This window comes from Trichoplusia ni, chromosome 1 (genome assembly GCF_003590095.1).
Source record: "Trichoplusia ni isolate ovarian cell line Hi5 chromosome 1, tn1, whole genome shotgun sequence".
NCBI lineage: Eukaryota > Metazoa > Arthropoda > Insecta > Lepidoptera > Noctuidae > Trichoplusia > Trichoplusia ni.
Genome location: NC_039478.1, coordinates 14,079,239 through 14,095,406, shown reverse-complemented (window position 1 = coordinate 14,095,406; position 16,168 = coordinate 14,079,239). Strand labels below are relative to the sequence as shown.

Below are 16,168 nucleotides of genomic sequence, written 5' to 3'. Positions count from 1 at the left end.
AGTATTGCGCCATACGAGTGACTAAAGAATGACGTTTTCCTATTTATATCCTAGCAAGAAAATAATATATTCCTTTCAGTTTTTAGTTTATTTGTAATAATTAAAACAGGAGCATAACGAAAATAATGTAAATTAACAATCAAATTTCAACGATGTGGTCTTAACTAACTCTTTATCAAATCTTTAGATTTCTTATATAATCAAATAATCTTTCTGCTGGCATTTTATATTCTATCATCATCAAATCATCCCATGTACAAACTCCGTTAGAAACTGAAAATTACAAGATAGTATATAACAAAATATCAAGCGGAATCTGCTTCATCCGGTGAAAGGTGACAAAATAAATTAAACAGTTTAATTTAAAGTGACATTACTGACACTACTGCAGTGCCGGTAGGGGGGATGAGAGGGGAAGGCGTGTCACATCGAGACGAGACAAGATGTCGCCACAGCTCGCGCCCTTTTAATAATTATTCGCGCAGCAGACGAGTCGACGACTTTTTGCACGGAGGCACGGGCCGGCCCGGTTATGAAGCGAACTTATAATTCAGCTACAACAAGTTTGCAGCCAGCGTAACCCGTAACTATCAGACACAAAGTTCATATTTGTTTACTACAACTGTAGCGGAATATTGTTAACTTGATACGATGTGCGGAGTACACCTTGCGCGGATAAATTTTGATCTTTTCAACGTGAGGGCAATGACCTAACACGTTACAAAGGCGATTATTATTCAGAAGCTTCAGCAATTTACTTTGTCTGCTGTGCTGAGTAAATTTGGAGCTTATACAGGAATAAAATATAGTTACAGCTCTTCTAGACTAAAGAAGTTTATCGTTTTTTAGGCAAAATAAAAGATTTATAAAGCTTAGTTACATTTTATTTCATAATAATAATAAGAATCATTGAGATAAAAGAAACATGCTAAGTGCAAAACATGTCTATGAGCTGGTAGACTTATATCTATGTAAGCTCTGACTCCTATCTTACCCGTCTCCGCACAACGGTGTTGTTTCAAACCTCGTTATTTTCGTCCGTTGTGACCTACACATTGAGATTCATCAACAGGTATATGTTGTTGTAGGACATCGAAAGTTAAGTTTTCTTAATTTCGAGGCCAAATTGTTCGCAAGTAAGAATAAACATTGGCTGACTTCGACCCGGCCATCTTGAAAAACTAGTATTGCAACTTTTGGTTTTATTTGGCCGACTTTAAGAGATTAACTAAAGGTTAGGTCAGTGTGTCTTGAAGATCTAATGAGCTAAACGAATATATTTGTATACAACGATAGGATATATAACACGTGGAATGAAAACTTTTGTTTCAACCAATTTCCAATCGAATTACTTACAGTTCGCAAGTCATTGACACGAATTAATTAATCGAAACTTAGATTGCCATTCAGACTTGCCCAAAGGAGTTTGAATAGTTCAATTATTTACCTGCCCGCGCGTAATTATAAATTCAATTTACGTATAAATTAAAATAGTCAAAGTTCAACTTTGAAGATAATAGGAAGAGCCACGAGTAGATATCAACGATTGGTTTAGTACTAGAGTTGAACCGCCAAATCGTGATTACTAGGGTCAATATAACAGAGAGAAAGCATGAGTTGCGATGATGCCGACCCTTTACTTTCTCTGAGCATATTTTGAACCACGCCTAGATTGGAACACGCTTCTCTCGCTTCACTACATGCACACGGTCCGACTTTAAAAACACGGAATGATATGAAAGAATATTAGAAAAAGAAAACTACTGTTTTGAGTCTCGTACTCCACAAAACCTACAAGACTTGTTGACGTTATCATATGACATATGTATGACAAGAAGCAAAGAGGCGTTGCACCGTGAATAGGGCGCATACAATTGAAAAACTTTCCATTTCAACAAACTAGAATTGTTGTACAAGCTCGCCACTGTTCCGTTACAATACTTATTGTGAAATGTTTCCGTGAATTATTTACTTACGATACAAACATAGTAACATTTCTATGACCGACAAACAGGACCGTTGGACTTGACCGAGTTATGAACGTGAACAAAATTAATTATTGTTACTGATTCTGAGCATCGATACAACTCCATAGTTTTAGGCATATGTGGATTGAATGTATAATTTGTTTATGACTGACTTATTTATAGAATTTGCCGCAGCGTTTCTATTTAGCTAGTAAGGTTATAAATATTCACATTTAAAAAGTATTTATTGAGGGCAGTAGTGTTATTCGATCACATATTTCCGTAAAAATTTAAATTTGTGACAGTATATTTTAATACCATTACATTTTATTGCGATCTAAATCGATTTTTACACAACAATGAAATGTGATATAAGCAATTGCTCGGATACGCCAACGATTCGACACTATATGACAAAGGGCATTGATTGCAATATGAGCATGTGGTAAATATGAGTAGTATGGGCACGTGGCTTTATTTGTCTGTATCATAATCGAATGCAATTGGCACATTTGTATGGTCTGTTAACAGCCGTATAGTCCAGTTAGCGGTGAGTTCCGCTAGTCAGCCTGGTATTCGAGTGCAACAGGTCCAAGCGATTCTAATGCGGAACGTGTCCCTGCATAGCATGATGTCATCGCAGCCCAAATGAACCAGTGTACGTAAGTGCACTCAAACTCCCGAATTGATTGATTTATAAAGTTTCAGTTTTATGTATAGTGGCTAAAATAGTTTTCCAAAGCGTCTTTTATAGATTTGGGATGTATGGGAAAAGTATTCAATTTGGTAAGCTTCCGCTTTCGACATTTAGAAGAGGACCAAATGGACAAATTGGCTAGCAAATTAAAGACTGCAGAAATTCCGTAAAATATCATCTCTCTCTTATATATATAAATGAATAGCTGTTCGTTAGTCTCGCTAAAACTCGACAATGGCTGAACCGATTTGGCTAATTCTAGTCTTGAATTATTCGTACCAGTCCAGGGAAGATTTAAATATGCGGCAAACAAAAAAAAATACTAAGCGGGTGAAACCGCGGGATTCAATATTTTATAATATTAACCTTATGCGAATTAGGCCTACTTGCTGTCATGAGTTCAATAAAACCTTTAAAATGCATATCACGAAAATCTTGACAGGTGAAAGGAATCATTAAATCAATCTTATCAATGTTGCTACATATTAAAATCACATATAACCGTAAGATAATCGATGCAGTGTCTAGTGAGCGTAAAGGGATCCCGTAGTGCGGAACTAATGCGTATGAAGTTCTAATTGATACACCACAGATACTAAGTGGACCGATCACATCCATGTGGAGAGGACACGAGATCGGTGATGGACTTGGACTAACTGTAGACCAAGAATTAAATTATGGCAGAAGTAAATATATCAATGATCAAAACTTCCCTCAGAGGGAGCAATGGGACTTATATAGGCTGGTATTTTATGTATAAAGTTTCTTTTTCCATAAGTTTTATTAAAATCTAAATAACTCTAAATATCATTTTTAACTCGATGAAGAATTGACAAGGAACCTTTAAGTTCCTAACTCTTTTAATGTAATTGATACAGTGATTCTATCCATAAACAGTCTTACCAATTACCATAGATGGCGTCATGAGTATACCTTGGATGTTATTAATTATTTGCATAAAATAGACAACACTAAAAGACACCCCTTTGCCCAGCAGTAGTGACTGTAGGGTGTTAGCAAGAAGGGCTATTCATATCGTTATTGCTTGAAATTCATGAAGACGTATTTCCATATTATACTGATAGGCATCGATCCAAAATACTACGAAGACCTTGAAACACCGCCAAGGTCGGACATGTCGTCATGGTCTAGGGCGTCCTGTCTACTAATTTTGCGAACACTGTCCAATGGCAGTAATATCTATATTTTATTATGCTCCACGGTAAATTATCTGTACTACTAACATAAGGTCGCTAAGCACGAAGAGGCGTTTAAATGGTGTCAACTCGTACGTGTTTACTTCATTTTAGTAACTTGATACTTACATAATACTACACCATCGATTTGTTCAGTCATTTAATTAATAGGATATTTGACAAACAACCGTGTTTAGTTCGTCAGACAGATGTCCACAAAATATTAGATACGTATTTTCTATTTTATCTCGCAAACAAAAATGAAGGAGTCTAAAATCTTACGAGTATGCTTTTCAGTAGCACCAAATTTAATTGGTTTTTATGTTCCATAAAAATGAAAAATACATATTCAATATTTTTTGGAATTCTGTCTGATGGATTACAGTACGGTATGCAGATTTATATTATTCGATTTAGTTAAATGCCCTATTCCTAAACTACAATTTGTTATTTAAGCAAAATAAAAAAATGTTGTAATTATAAGTATAGAATGACACGGTACTAGTTTCCTTCCGTGTCTGAGTGGGTAATTATTCCACAGTTTGCCCGGGATAATAAGTATCGTGGCTCCCGTAGGGCAAAAGTTACCTCATTTAAGTTAGTCTAGCGTAGAGCTGTTCACCTACTTACAAGTCTATTAACAAAACAGAAATGTAATTAAAAATATTTCACTTACATTTATAAATAGTATTTGTTGTCCTCTTAAGCCGGTAGTTCAGTCTTCAACGCTAAGAAACCTGTAACAAAATAATGTTTTATGAGTCAGGTACATTCATAATTATTAACAATAAAATTAAGTCTTTTAGTTAGATTATATACAGATAGTTTCCTTTTCTGGTAATTAACATAAATATCCGGATTCCAAGAATAATAGTGGTATCTGCAAGGCGATCATTTAGTGGTAAGTAGACTTAGAATTTTAATAGCTCGTGTTAATCTTCCCTTCCTTATGGCTTTCGGTTTCTATTTTATATTAATTACTAATAAAGTAAGTAACATGTGTTAGTTAAAATTTTAATTTTCTACTTAAAGTAAAAATTGTATTGCTGTCAGTTTGTCAATTTGAAGGTTGGATCGGACAGCTAAATTTCGTTAATTCACTTCAGAACTTTTCCTTATATATATTAGTCGTACACATTCGTTCGCAGGATGATAAAGGTTTACGTCGACCTAACAAAAAGTAGTTTTCAATAACTGAAGCTAGAGCAACGTCATTTCTAGTGGTAGGCCGTGGGCGTCGCTCGCCACCGGCGGAATACACGTCTTTCATTAAAGTGCCCGCTGGTGAAAGAAACGGAAATTGCCATCCACTAGCCGCACGTTTTTTCCCTCACTGAAAAACTATCGAAATAAAAAATCCTCGACGAATACTCGTGATGTAATATCGCTGTACGACATTTCTGTATTCGAATCGAGAAAGTAATGAGACAATTATCGAATACGAATTGTTATCGATAAAGTGATTGTGTAGGTAAGTTAATTACATCATGTATTATATTTTATCGAATAAAAATCTGATTCCTATTGTATTATTTTATTGTATTTCAGTATGTAAGCCCTCATTGAATTCAATGAGGTTATTGACATGTGAAGGGTGTACGTCCCGCATAGTGAGTCGGTTTTCATTACATCCTTCCGCACTTCTGCAGCAAGTCTGTCCTTCGTTACAAGTGTACACGGATATTATCATCCGTCGACGTTCTGAGCTAGTTGTCTCTGTTATAAAATTATTTATAAATAATTTTCAACAGTCGGCAAAATTAACAGCTGCAGTTATATGTACCTTTAAGTACTACTAGTAAATAGATGGTATGAATTTTCTCCTTTTGAAATTCTGTTTGATTAAGTAATTCATTTGTATAAAGGATATATAACTTATTCTTATTAATTAGCACTTACGTTATTCATTGATTACGAATTGCAGCCGTCGGGGTAGTGTCATATGTTTCACTCAATATTTTAATTTATTACTTCGGCCTTTACACGAGCGTGTTATATATTTTCTCTTTTCGTATTTGTACAGTCGAGATTTGGTGATTGTGTATAAACATAGTTGGCATGAATTATATAACAGTAAGGGTCTTATCATATCACGGTTCATTGCACAATACATAATGGAATAGAACACCTATTTAAGCATGTCTAATTCACTTGCGAACAAATTGGAATTTGTTATCGTATTCAATCATATTCATACGTAGCCATATTGGTGTCATGGGTAACCGATATGTTAGGGTTCTATTACTTTGAAATATGATGCGAGATATCAATACTATCAACACATGGATACGAAACTTTATATGTACTGCGAATTGTTTACAAGAGACTAGCCATAAGTTCGGTGGACCAAGAAGGTCTAAGTTTACATTGAAAGGTCACGAAGAAATAAATCATATTACATTTATCATCTATCTTGGTGTAAGTATGTGGTCTTTGTGATAACATTCGAACAGCAACGCACCTATGTTTTAATTTTTAATAATCATTAAAACACGCACAGACCTTGCGCATTAGCAATATTCCTATTACAAGAGATGCAACCATCAGAATAACCGGAAAGCAAACTTCATACGAGTTCCGCTATTAACTCAAATTGCAAATAGTACTTGTATTGAGGATATGAAGACCTTGTGCATTAGGTTCCAGGTAGTTACCTAGACTTACAATAGTGCGCCGCATAAATGAATGAACAGACTATAAAAAGCGAGTCAATATTGGATTGAATGTTTGATGAGAAGTCTCTCGCAAGACATTTAAGCTAAAACTAATGAGACATTTCAGCATAAAACACCTAATAAACCCACAGACGTCACACAACACACGTCATTTAAATTTCATATAATTTATAATGAATTTTAATCGAATATTCTTTCTCATAGATAAAATCTATAGATGTAAAAACTTATTCTTCTGTAGTCATTTGAAACTTCTGTAATTAATTTTTTACTAGGCTGTATAAAAAAAAAGGAATTTAAAAAAGGAAAGAGAATCTCCAAAATCCGATTACATTTCCGTGATATTAAAAAAGAGAGACAGTAGCTAAGCGCTCAGCTATTAATCAGGCTTTCAAAACGTATTACTATAAATAATGTTGATTGTATACGGGTTTATTGTTTGAAATTTTGGAATGTTTTCGGTCATTGTCTTGGTAGGACGGCCGTGAGATTGTTTTTAGTCGCACACGTACACCGCGTACGTAGGTGACGCGCAACAAATTAAACGTATGTACATATAAACAAACAACGCTACATATAGCACGGAGACAATATTAGGTAGCCATGGTAACACGAAAGCGTTGATTACACACTATAAAAATCAGAAACTGAACAACAAAATACAAAGTCATGTTTCGTTGGGATACGCTAAAGTGCAAACATATGTGATGCAGCAGACGTGGCAATCGTTAAAATATTGAGAGAAATTTAGTCGCGAGTAAACAAACCTGGAGCTTTGTACGGTTAAATAAACGATTAGATGGCGAATAAAGCTGGCGATGTCACCAGAGAGGCAGCCCCACCGCCATTGTTGGGTAAATGTTGCATGGCTGATAACATTCTTTGTTCGTGGGACCTTTTTCGCGTGATGTGTATCTAGTTAATGAGCATCGTTATCTTATTACAAAGTTGTCTCTTTAATCTATCATCAGAGTGTAATTTTAGACATAATCAAAGATATTATGTTTGTTAACAAAAGCTCGGTATACTTTTTGCTTGCTAAGTGAACGCAAGAATTACAAATATAGAGTAGGTGCTTGATCTCAATTTTACGTCCGCCAACTAGTCTGCGCTTATACGGTTATGTGTAAATATATTAAATATGAGCATAACTGGTTACTAAGCATACGAAAAATAAGGAAAAAAACTGGTCAAGTCCGAGGCGGATTCGCGACACATACAAATCAAGACAATAGGAGACAAATAGGTTGTGTTAATTTTTGAGCCCACCCCCTATATTTTTTTTGTCACCCACCTGCAATTGTATGTCCGTAATAACGTAATGTTGCTTTACCTTAATTTCGTTTAAGTATTTGTGTTTTAGCGGCAGAGATACAGCAGGGTGATGGACGGACACACAGAGGACCCTCAGTAGTAGGGCTCCGTATTTAGCCTTTGGGTACGGAACCATAGAAAGCATATTGCAAGCGCAGATTTTGTATTGAAGAAGAAAAAATAAAATCGACACAAAATAAGTAATGTCCGACTGTAATTATCACTTCGTAACGTACGTCTATATCGCGTACTAACTAATAGAGCAGACATGGCGTCATTAAAATCGTTCGCGACAGAATGGTTGGCACGAGATCACAGAGTAGTTAACGGATTCCATTTCATTTTCTGTGCCCACCTGGCTCTGGTACCATGTGACCGTGGAGACCGCACGCAAAAACACGACGCGCACATCGTGGCTACAGTCAGGAACAAAAAGCTTTAAACACTTTTAGATTAACAAGACTTTAACACAGTAAAATGCTGTATTGACTACGTAGGTTTTGAAACAAAGCAATTTTAAAAACGAATTTTATGGAAATCCTATTGAAACAAAGATTTTATAGGTCGTTGAACTTTTATGGCGGTTTGTTTATCTGATTGTGTTTAGCGATTTTTCTTGTTGACCGTACGAAGGTATATTATCATTTGTTTGTTATGACACTACTGTATTGTGTCTACTCTGTGGCATTGTTAGGATCGTTACCGTTGTTTGTTTGTAAATCCGATTTGTGCATGTCCCGTATATATTTTAATTGTAGTGTCTAGTTGGTGAGTTCGATAGCGTTTATAAAACATTTTGTCAGCTCTGTTTTATAAAAGTTGGCTGTTCGATACGTACATCGGAGTAACTAGTCCTTAGTAATGTGTGGCCACATCATATGTATAGCTATGAATAGGTATATTATGTCACTCATCGTGATGTTTATGTAAAACAGAATTTTCAAAATTGGAAAATTCGATACAGAGCCAGACTCCTTTACAAATATTACCTCTTTGTACAATTCAGTCAGACTATTTCTATATAAATACACTTAAAATATTAATGTAATGTTCGTCGGTTTCTGTATATATTCAAGTCTTGAATGTTGAAGTTACCTACCAAAACTTGTGTTGACAGTTATTAGCAACATCAACAGTGAATTTACATTGTTTGTGTGATGGACTTATTAATATTCCGGAGACAACTGGTTAAATTATCTCCGTCTTCAGTAACGGGTACGTCGCCAAGTAATTATTACATAACGCAGAGGTTCAACACAAACAGGAAGTAAGTGCTTCGCTTCATTTGCTGAAGGCGTATGTATGAATTGTATGGTAATTTGTATGATTTTATTGGCGTAACAAGCGTGGGATACTGTATTGAGCACTGTTGCTATTCTTGTTTACTAAGAAAGTAGTCTCAAGTCCCAGCTATTTTGTATGCATTGGTACGCGTTTAACCCTTATGATGATGTGTAAGATCGGGTACCGCTATCTCGTATATAAGCAAGAGCGCGGTAACACGGTTTAATCCGTGTTAAGTTTTCTGCTATAAGAGATTTCACTTTACGGTGTTGTCTAAACTCGTATCTCGAGAATGCGATTCCGTCGTTCTTGATATTTGTAAACACATCTCATTCACGCTTCACTTATGCAAAGGTGAAACTTAGCTATGTAGGTTGTTACTGAGAATCCATCTATATAATTTAACTTGAATTACAAACCGCATATATGCTTATGTCTATCAGACCAAATTTATACCAGGTCCAGACTGGTCAACCAGTCGATTTTATTGCACCTTAAATAAACATATATTATAGATTTATAGCATATAATCTGTATTTCCCTTAACATTTTCCGATTTATGCTCCCAATAAAACCTCAACCTTTTCAGTAACCATATTCCGTGTGCTATCTTTATCTCCGATATTCTTTGAGTGAGACGTTATTGAGTTTATTTCGTAGGTCAAAGGTTCACGATATAGGTCAAGATATCACTTGAGTGTACAGTACGGCTTTGAATGGTTTGATACTACATGTAATGAAACAACCCTTGTTTTGTGCCTCTCAAGCAAGCTATGCTCAACATGTGCCGGATTAATGCCGCCTGGGAATAACATGTTGTGTTTTTTGTCCAGGACAATCTGTCTGTATGAAACGACGAGAATGTTTGAGGAATACCTATAAAAGGCTTAAAAGCTTTTGTAAACAGCTGTTGAAATCATATTCTTTAAATTTCATATAATAAGCTTACTCGCAACCGAAATCTTCTTAAGGAAATACAGACGCAAATTAATTTAACTTATGATCAATACTTTCCAAATAAAGCTTGTGCTAATTTCATCAGATTAATGTTAGCAATTTGTCATGGATTGCAGTTACTTTGTAAGAGGCGGTTAATAACTGCATTTCCTAATTGTATATGCTTTTACCACTATTCAAACGCATAGACGATGAGGAAATCATCTTATTCGATATTTCTTTTCATTGCAATACCAATAAATATATACGCAATTTACTTGAATACTGTTTCTTTTGTATCATGAGATTTTTTATAACGATACTAGTTTCTATGTGTTTCGGAAGGCACGTTAAATTGTGGGTCCCGGCTGTTATTCCTACATCTTTGACAGTCGTTACAGGTAGTCAGAAGCTTGAAAAAGTCTGACAGCCAGTCTAACCAAGGGGTATCGTGTTGCCCAGGTAACTGGGTTGATGAGGTCAGATAGGCAGTCGCTCCTTGTAAAACACTGGTACTTGGCTGAAACCGGTTGGACTGGTAGCCGACCCCAACATAGTTGGGAAAAGGCTCGGCGAATGATGATGACTAGTTTCTATAGTATATTTTATCTCAGTAAAGTCTATTGGAGAATTGGGTCGAGAGAATAGAACCATAAAACAACCATAACTCCTGTAGTGTCAACCTGAATAGAACAACAAAACAATTGGCTATCGCAGGTTAACAAAGTACATATATTGTGAAAACTAAAAGCGTTGGCTCACACTCGATAACACAGCTAACGCCTGCCATTCAGTTAATGACGTCACAAGTGTGTAGTCATTGTAGTGTACTGTTGTACCCGCATAATGTCCGTTGAACTCAATTCGTGATAGAGAACACACGCTTTGATTTTTGCCACGAGCCCACGACTCGACTGTTCATTTCGTGACTGACGTATCATCGCTTTTTGTGCACATTACCAACTGTAAGAAACAAGTTATATGTTCTTGAAATCATGTGGAGTAAAAAGTTTGCGGACTGAACTCATTAGTGGGTACGGCGGAACTTTGTGTCGAAACCTTAATACATATAGGTATGACAAAATAAAGCATTCTGGAACTGATCTGTTGAAGAACAACCATTAATGTGAGATTACTAAAAATCAACGCAGATTTACTAACGGAATAGGCTTTTTTTCCAATGAACGTAAAAATTTCCGAAGCTCGTTGGCAGTAAATAGGTTGAGAATATAGGCATAACACTTCAGAAAACTCTACGCGTTAAGCATGCAAAGTTTATACTTCTAAATAAAAAAGTTACGCTCTCCATTTTGCGAAAATCCTTATAAACGAATATCAAACGAGAAAATGTAGCGGCATCGAACCGAACCCTGAATGGTTTCATTTATCCTTCTAAACTGTATTAACGTTGTGAAAGTCGATCGAGGGGAGGGTCTGAAGTCACTAACTAACTACATTAATCAAGATCGGTCAGTCCGTTTCAACGACAGTCGTTCATTTGAAGTCAGGTTTAAAATGGCCAAGGAAATTACAAAACTCACACATTCGCACCAACAAGCACTGATTTTATCCACTTAATGTTCTCGCAACACGTTAAAAAGAAATTCATGGTTTATGCGTCATTTGATTACAAGCGCAATATCGTAAAATTTGTTTGATGTTTTTACTGACTTTTATACAGATTTACCGTGTTCACCTGTTTTATTATAATTGTGATGAATTCGCAGCCAACGCTATAATAATATAACCAAAGTAAAACCAATACCAAATATTCAACGTTAAAGTGTGATTAGGACTTTTTCTGGTTAAGAGCAGAATGAAGAATTAGATATTTGTCTTACTGGTGGCTCTTGTATATATATATGATTAGTAAGTGTGTTTACATGTTCTCTTGGTGAGTATTAATAGAAACTGTTTAATAAGTTTACGGCGATGTCACCGTTACTAGCTGCGAGGCCGACAGACGACAGGCTTCGGCCGATTGAGGCCGAACGAAACCGCAGTAGGTATGTCAACTTCGTTTCCAATTTGCTTTCCATTTGCGCTCCGGGACGGCATAAATGTTTGAAGAGCCGGATTAAAAAGTCTCTTTCACGTGACTATTTGTCGGTGTACCGATTAACGTTTCAAATTAAAGCTAAACGCTCAACGACAGTGTTTAACGGATTAACTTACTGACAGCTGACAGGCCTGTTAAATTGGCTTACGTAGTTACATTGCTTGAGGTTTTGGTTACATTTGTAAGTTATGTTAATTTTTACGTAACAACGACCGGACGAACAACGATAAAAATAAGGACGAGCTTCGTCACACTCTGGATCAACAAGATTTCTATGTTGAAATAACTGTAATCCATCCAAAGTGTGAGAGTATCAGGTGCGGCCCAACCAAGCAAATCGTTCGCCAACCACGAGCCATACAATTGCACGTGCGTACAGGTATTTCTCCTACATAATGGCTGGTCGTATCAAGATCTTAGTTTTTATTTCGATCTTGGCTATTGTTATAGAACAACAGGTAACAATCTCTATTATGAACACAATATTTCTTTAACCTAATAAACGTGCGTGCACTGACTGCAATGGACACATTTAGTCCACTAGGTCATGCGGCGACACAATGACTACGGCCGCTGTCCGCTTCGATTTTATCTCGCGGGCAACTAGTTTGTAGCTTGGGCTAACAAGAGTACAAAACTCGTTTCATTCGGTATGGTGTACCATCCATCTCCTGTCAAGCGCTTGCGCTGCGCTCCGTGATTTATATGACCGGCATTAGATGTAGGATAGGTTTCAAGTGGCGCGGGGACCCGGGGAGGTCGATTAGTGACGTATCAAGTATCGAATGACAAGTTGTAATCGCATGCGATACGTATGGTGTTACTTACCATGTATCGAGTGTTAGGCGGATTCGCTCTCGTGATTCCGGTTAGCTTAACGCGGACTTGAATGCAGAATTTATAGGGTTAACGTTGTCGTTTCGTTTTATTGACTAGCGTTAACATCCTTTTGATAAGTAGGTTGATGATGTTAATATGAAAAACAAGCAGGTTGTGTTTTTATTTTTTAGGGAATAAATAATACTTATAGATCCGATTTAGTAATTAAGGTTAAGTGTGAGGTCAACGGTTTAACCTTCTTTTGTCACTTTTATTTTGGTTTCGGAATTTCCCATACACAAAAACAGAAGGGGTTTTTAATAATAATTATGATAATACAAGGATACTAGTTCCTCCAATAAAGAAGCAATCTTGCAAAGACTTTGTAACGGAAATATTAAATTAATAAACGAAATGTTGTTGATGTTGGTCAACACTCAGGCGTTTATTATCAAACAATAAAAAAAGGAGTGCACTTGTTTGTATTCGAGAGCGCCGCTTCCTATTAGCAGTTTACAGTGGGTAATCTTGTTTGCAAATGACCTGGGGCTATCGCAGGTATCGCGATTTGCGGTCAATGGCTCGAGAAATTGCACCGACAGAACATTCTCCTTCATATCTTGCCTGCATTTCGAATCTAATAACACTAATAACGAGTCAGTGGTCGATCCACTTGCTTGCTAGTTTACTACATCAATATCGATTGTCATTCCATAGAATTACCGCTGATCTATCTGTCACATACCGGGTAAATTGTTGATCGATAATACATCGGTGACCTAAACCCAATTTTCTTGGAGCAATATGAGTAACAGTTATGAGTTATTTTTTCCTTAACCCAGAATATATAAAATTACACTAAGAATACTCGGAACATGTCATATTACCAGTTTGTATTAATAGACCAATTAAATCGGGCTATTAACAAGATTTCGCGTAATATTTAATTTAACCTTCACCTAACATACATAATACCTTTAAATAAACACAACTGGATTTGAAGCCAAGGTTCGTTCGATTGTGAGGTAATTACAGAGTTCGATTAGACGGTGCGGTACGGCGTGCCTTGACGATAAAACCTGCCTCACGGTTGCCAAATTACAGAGAGACAGCCGGATCAGAATGTCGTCCCGATCATGAATATTCAGCATAACTGTAGTTGGGATATTCAACTGAATTCTTAAAGGCCTTAGCCCACTAGTGCACTATCAGCTAATATCGTAATACGAAGGATAGTACAGTTTTGTATCTTAATCACGCCATAACAACTGATCTTGGAGCCGGATAAAATTTGCAGGTCAAATTGGCTATATCGACTACTTTAATATTATTGCTCTTGCTGGTCAGTGAGTTTGCAAGCTTATGCTGAAAGCACAAAGAAGTAGGCTAGAGGCGTCGTATAGATATGCGGTTTTTAAATGTTATTGGAGGCAGTAAAAACAGAACAATTTGGAATCGTGCCAATATAAAAATTCGATTCTTTTCGACTGTAAAATTTTAAGGCACTTCGCACTAGTCGTCATAACGAAGTCTTACCAATTTTAAATAGTTTTAAATAAAAGAGGTAGTTTTGTTATTTCAAGGAACAGCTTAATCTTTTCGACGCCTTTTGTTTATTGTGAATTATATTACATTGTGAAGAAACTAAAATATTATTAGTTTAATTGAGTTTGCTATGCGTCATATTTAAAGCACATTAATCACTGTCGTATGAATCTCGTCTAACAAATAAGGCACTGGTTGCCTAATCTTTGTTCTAAATAAGTCTTTATGTTTACATCGCACGTGCGTTATCAGTAAGGCCAAACAAATGCATCACGCTGGTACTTAGACCTTGCTATTTGACTTCAGATAAGAAGCGGCGACTTCCTATAAACAGTGCCATAACACTCGCTATTTATGTGATGTATTGAAATATGACGTAAACGTCCAGTTACCAAGATAGTGTGTTCTTTACTGTACTATAGAATTTCTCCCGAAAGTAAATTTGTTTTAGATTCAATATACTTTATTAGTTATCGTTGTAATATTTGAATTATTCAACAGGGTTGCTAAATATCTGCGAAGAGGTTATATGCAATTATCCTTTTTTATAAGCAATCAGTATTAAATATAGAGAAGTTATTTTTTATTCAAAACCCTAACAAACAAAAACAAAATCTTACTTAATTATTTGTAATTAATCCATTCAAAGGTTTATCAGTTGACAAGTTACGAAACTTTTTCTTTGTTCCTTTCCATTATCTTTTAAACGGGCTATTACGAAGTCTTATAAGCGAAGTGATGACTGATAACAACATGGCGGCAAGTAGCTGTAACTGTCTACTTTAAGTGGAAAAGTACTTAACAAGCAATAAGTATAATGATGATGAATTCGTACTTCACTTGTTTTAATGCTTTTAGCGGTTGTGGAAAGTAAATCATGTTTATTTTGTATTTCTGCTTCATTGTCCGATTTTAAAAAGAGACAATCTCTAAATTTGAATTGAGTAAAAACCTTAGAGTTTACTGATAAAAATACGAGTGTATTATCAGACTCATGCAGAATGTTATGTCATTGTAAAATAATACGGTAAAGTGACTGCGATAAGGAAACAGTGCAATTTTTCGTACGCACTTATTGCTTCTAAATGCAAATAGCCAAGATATCTTACGTTATGGTAATTTACTTCCTCACATACATTTCTATAATTTACGATTCGAACAAAAGGGTTTTTTTATTTAATGTATATTTCTAATGCATTTCTCCTGTCGCAGGTCTCTTGGGTTTATCTTAGAAATAAGAAGTACGTTTGAACAACCTTTTCCTGTATGTATGTTTACATAAAATACACTTCAATTAAAAACAAAACTGCCTAGATAACTTAATTACGTACAGGTTTTTGTGTAAGTAATTTAATCTGATGTAATCGATACATTGTTTTCGACAGGGGCTCCATATTAATTAACAGCACGTTTATAGGTAAAATTTCCTCGAAGATATATACCAATAAAGTGTATTATAATCTATATTGAAGTAACCTCATACTCATGACTAGTTCATCTTACTATGTACAAGTCGAAATTAGTTTTCAGTTATATAATACGTCTATTACTGAGCTATAGATTGATAATTCTCCGTGGATTTAAGAAAATAACATAGTATTTCACTTGCGATCGGCCAAATCTGATTTATTACGATGTTCCCTCTTTTAGACATTAGTCACATTGCAAAAATATCT

At 35.7% G+C, this 16,168-nt stretch overlaps 1 protein-coding gene across 2 annotated transcripts in view; it reads right to left on the bottom strand.

Annotated features, from left to right (window-relative positions):
• The window catches only part of LOC113496513 (ADP-ribosylation factor-like protein 4C), a 42,325-nt gene that overhangs the window by 2,389 nt on the left and 23,768 nt on the right, over positions 1-16,168 (bottom strand). For both annotated transcript variants that reach the window (XM_026875755.1, XM_026875763.1), the window contains one exon: positions 4,537-4,597. The gene's annotated coding sequence lies outside the window, so the exon portion shown is untranslated. The remainder of the gene's footprint in view (positions 1-4,536; positions 4,598-16,168) is intronic.